We start from the raw sequence: 5,237 nt of genomic DNA, 5'->3' as shown, positions 1-5,237 counted from the left end.
CACAGTGTACTGTTGATATTATTTGTAGCAAACCCTTTCTCCATGGCATGTGATGACCTGAACTCATCTAACGTCAAGGGCTGAATTCTTTTTTTTTTTTTTATTGCAGTAACATTGGATTATAACATTATATAGAGGGCTGAATTCTTATAAGAGAACAGGGTCCTGTGTAGAAACTTTGGAAATACCTCCTTGCTCCATGGCCAATACAGCTTTCATACAAATTTGTACATGTTATGAGAATTATTTTTTGGTAATGACTACATTTTCCTTTCTCAAAGCCATCTCAGATTCTGCATTACAACAAGCGCTGTTGCAAAACATCCTCCATGTTGTGCACTATAAATCTAGGATGTGCCATTCACACTTATGTAGCTCAGGATACATACCTCAGAGTTGTGCAGTGTACAACCTGCACAGACTCACATGGCAGCCCTGAGAGCAAGGGTATTCAATTAAGACATCAGGATCAAAGAACTCAAGTGGAGGCTACTTCTTGGAAGTAAGATGTGTATAGATTTAAAAACACAGTCTATGTTTAAGTTCTAAGGCTACTATGTGATCTTAGGAATTACGTCATGCTACATCCCTTAAATAAAGATTCATAAGATTCATAAAGACAGAAATAAAGATTCATAAGGCAAATTTCACAAGATGTTGGCATTAACCTCCCTGAGACTTGGTTTCCTGTTTCCTCATATGTAACATAAGAATGAAATGTACCTTTTTTATCTCACAGAGTTATTGCAATGATTGAGTCAGGTATGAAATTGGTTTGTGAACTGAACCTTAAATGTAGATTTTTTTCCCCACCCAAATCTTGCTTTTCTGCTTTTTGGTGTAGGATTCTGGATCTTATGCAAGGGCTTGAGTAGATGCAGGTCTGAGGCCTTCTCCTGAGATCAGACACCAGAGGGTCCTTCATTTGTGTTCAGATAGCAACCCAGCACTGAGATTTTCACCACAGGAGGTCAGCTCACCACCTGCCCTCTTGCTGGGGCGAGATGGAAGGGCATAGGTTGGGGAGTCAGACCCACTCAGCTGGAATCCTACCTCTACCTCTGTGGTGGGACCCTGCAAGTCATCTGCCTCTCTGAATTTCAAACTTATTCGTGAAATGGGGATACCATTATCTTCTGCACACAGTTGTGTCCCGGATCAGATGAAATAACCCCTTTTTCCCATAACCCAGAGTACGAGCCTTCGTGAAATCGAAAGAGTCGAGGGACACAGAACTGTCCAGTCCTCTGGATTTGTTCATCAGAGGCCGGTGGGCCTGGGCTGTCTTATTTTAGTCTCCCGCAGAAATATGTCATTAAATTAAGATTTTATTACCTAAATTAATTTTATGACCTAAATCTGATAAGAAAAACCTGTCGCCAGAGTGTTACACACTTTCCCTGCGTGGCCTCAGCTCTCACCCCTTGGCCTCCCTAGGACTGTGCTCTGTTTTTGACACGCGTCTGAAACAGACCTTGCTCCATAACGACTTAAGGAGAAATACATGAGACAAGAAAGAGGCTTCACACTCAAACCATTCTGTGGAAAACCAATGGTTAGCCTTTCCCTGCCCGTGCTCCTCCCCCTCAAAGATTCTATTCTCTGCCCGCTGACGCATCTCTTCATTTCCCTTTTCTCCAAAGTTTTTCTAAAATTTCCCTCTCTGGACTCCAGCAGTTTGGTTCTTCCTTCTGTTTACACGTCTCATTCAGGAAAGAAAAGCTGCCACTGCCAGAACAACCCATAACCCATGACAAGAGGCAGGGAAATTATTGGGAAAGATAATGAGATTTTCACTTTCCCTTGGCCTCGGCAGGCTTGTCTGACCTAGCGGGCTCTGGGCATTTCATGCTCTACAGCCTTCCCTGTGTGACTCTGAAAGGTGTAATCGGAACTAAACTTTCCTCGGCATCCTGGTATGAACCGTGGTCTGAGGAAGAGATCTAGTAGGAGTGCTTCCAATTCTAAGAGTTCTAATAGCACTAGTAGCCATGATGGTGATAAAAGCAGGGTAACAATTTATTTTTAAGTTTATTATCTTCAATTTATTTTAGTTGGCATCCAGTGATCTTATTTGGCATCAAAATCCAAATTGGGAGAAACCTGTCTTTTCTTGATAAGCCTCTGAGGCAGAAGGCAAGAGCCTACAGACTCAGTGTTGGCAGGAACTTCTGCAGTAGTAACGTGTAACTAGGGTGCCCTGTGTATGAAAATTCAGGAAACTGAGTTTTCTTTCCTCCTGTGATGACATGAGAAGGAAAAAGAGGAAAGGATGGAGATAGAAAAGAACTGGAAGAGGTGCGGTTAGCAAGAACTCTGTGGAGGCTGCCTGCCCGCTGAGGACTGACATGAATGTTAGGTGGTGTGATTCCCTCGGCATCGCATAAACCTTCTGTAAACATTCTACTACAAACACAGGCCTGCGTTCAGGGCGCTTTGAAGGAGGAGTTTAAGGTGAAGGGGCTGCTTCCTTAGTTTGGGAAAATGACAGATATGAAGGAATAGCCACAAAAAGAAAAGTTGGAACAAAATATTTTGTTAGAAACAAATATTTAGAAGAAAATCAGTACCAAAGAGAGCAGGAAAATTAAGCTCTCTGGGAATTTTGAGAACTCAGGAAGTGTTTTGGGCTTCCACATTATCAGCATTTTTAATCCATTGTATCCGGATTTTAAAGGAGAGACCCTAGTTGACATCTGGGTTACATTCCTCACAGCCTTTAATCCTTGGCCACCAGTATTATTATTCCCGTTTCAAATTTTAGGAAACTGAAGCCCAGAGATATTAAATAACTTGGGAAAGTCCCCATGGCTACTAAGTGTCTGTCTATTAGGTAAGGAAAGGTGGTATTAAAAAGAGCTGGTGTGTAATGCTGAAGAGAAAAGGGAATAAGAAATTACTCAAAATAGATTTGATTTCAAATACTAATGCTGGACTCCTTGGGCAGGCCAAAAGAATGTGGCCTTTCCAACTCACAACAAAAGCACCCTCGGTCCCAACCCGGAACAGACTGTGTCTCTTGATCTCAGCATCCTGAGAACCTCCCCCTCTCTTGGGAGGACAATAGATGCTCAACATGGCTATTGAATGATAAATTACATGGGCATGTTTAGTATGAAGAGAGGCCTAAGGTTTTCAATTAACTAATTAAACATCTACTAAAAATTTACTATTGCAAGGAACGGTACCAGAGGCTGTGGACACCTAGAGGCGGAGTCCCGCCCTGAAGGACCCAGCATCTGGAGGTGGCGGTTGCAGAGAAAAGATATCTACTGGATATCTATAAGATATCTACTACAAGCCGAGGCAGCGCACACTAACTGTGCTGAGGGTGCAAATTCAGAGATGCTGGTTTCGGAGGAGGGAGGGGCCACTTGGCAAAGGGCAGCAGAATTTACTGATAAAAATAGATCCTGAGTGAGGTCTAATTAGGAAGCAGAAGATGGGTTAAGTAGCTAAGACGAAGGTATGGAGTCAGAAACGACAGATAGGTTTTACAGGCTTAGCAGAGAACCAGCAGTGAAAAAGGCATAGAATAGCTTTAAACTCCAGACTAAAGCTTGTGAAGTTTATTCCACAGTTTCTGGGAAAACCTGAGCAATAGACGGACAGGATCACTATGAAATTCTGGGAAGATGAACTCGTCTGAGGGTTGGGAGCGGAGAGAAGCGGAAGCAGGGAGAAGAGTCAGTAACTGTAATTATTCAGGCAGGATGATCAGGGTGGGGCCAGGAAGATTCCAAGGTGAAACTTTTTTGAGGCTTTGTGGCTGACTAGTTGGGTCGGGGGACAGGGAGGGGGACTGCAAGGGTGTGTAACAAAGCATTCAGAAAGGAAAAACATAAAACAAACATTCTGGTTAAATATGGTTTATGCAAATGTTCTTTTTTTTTCACAGATCTTGTAGGAAAGTCCCTCCTTTGTTATATTTCCTCAGCATGAACATATCTCCTTTATCCTTGTTACAGGACTGAGTCAAGGATATGATCAAAATGGGTTTGGATTCACGAAACAAGTGATGGAGACTGAGAACGGGAAAAGTCCTAAAACTAAGGGCTCTTAAAGATCTGAATTTCAATCAGTTCTGACGCCCTAAATGAAAGCAGTTTGAATTTAGTTTTAGAAATGCAATTCTGACAGAGACCCTGTTGCAGACTGGCCAAGCCTATCTCAATGTGCTAGGAAGCCTCGGAAAATGCCTGCCCCTTAGGCTCACCTTTGACTGTGTTGTCAGTTTCATGTGGATTTAGAGTTGACAGGCAGAAGGCACGTTTGATGGTGCACACGACTCGCACAATTGTGCTAATTACCTCTGGAGCACTCTATGATTGTTCTAGAGAAATCAGTATCTCTTTAAAAAGCACACACCCACAGGAGTAGTTTCTGAACTTTTCTGTTATGAGGAACACTTGTTAAAGTTAAAAAAAAATTGCAGGACAGTAGTTATTTTTACTATCTACTAATTGAGAAAATACAGATCTATACAAGGATAATAATAATAATAAAAAAAGACCTTGCCCAGCGGGAAGTTAATACCCAGAGATTTGAAACTACTGCTTGTTCGTACACTTGGCAATATCTTTAAACAGCCCAACTTCACAAATATCAGGCTTTTCATCTTCTTCAGGCTGCACCTGCAATCCTCATGCAAAAACACCTAAGCTTGATTTCTTGGACATATAGAGAACACTTGACTAAACAATTAGCTAATTCTACTACACATGGAACATGCATAGAAATAGATCACATACAACGATACAAAGCAAGTGTCAAGAAATTTCGAAGAACTAGAATCATGCAGATCAAAGTCTCTTCTATTTGCTTTAACTTGATAATAAAAAGATAAACTTTTAAAAATCCCAGTATGCTTAATAACTTTAAAATATTTAAGAAACTCATAAGTCAAAAAAATCACAAAGAAAACTTTGAATTTTCATAATTGAATGATGTTAAAAACACTTCATATCAGCAATTGTGGAGTGCAGCAAAAGAAATGTCAGGGAAACTGTATCATTTTAATGCTTGTATTATAAGAAAAGCAAAGAAGGCTAAAAATTAGACACCTAACTTAAGAAATTAGAGAGAAAAATGATAGAATAAACCCTAAAAAAGTAAAAAGAGAGAAATAATAAATTTAAGAGCAGAAATTAATATATAGAAACAAAGAACAAGAGGATCAAAAAGTAGACAAACTGATGAAGGAAAAAAGAAAAATGGTATAAATATGCAAAATAAGG

This window comes from Equus caballus, chromosome 5 (assembly GCF_041296265.1).
Source record: "Equus caballus isolate H_3958 breed thoroughbred chromosome 5, TB-T2T, whole genome shotgun sequence".
NCBI classification, from domain to species: Eukaryota; Metazoa; Chordata; class Mammalia; order Perissodactyla; family Equidae; genus Equus; species Equus caballus.
Note: the sequence above shows the minus strand (reverse complement) of the source record.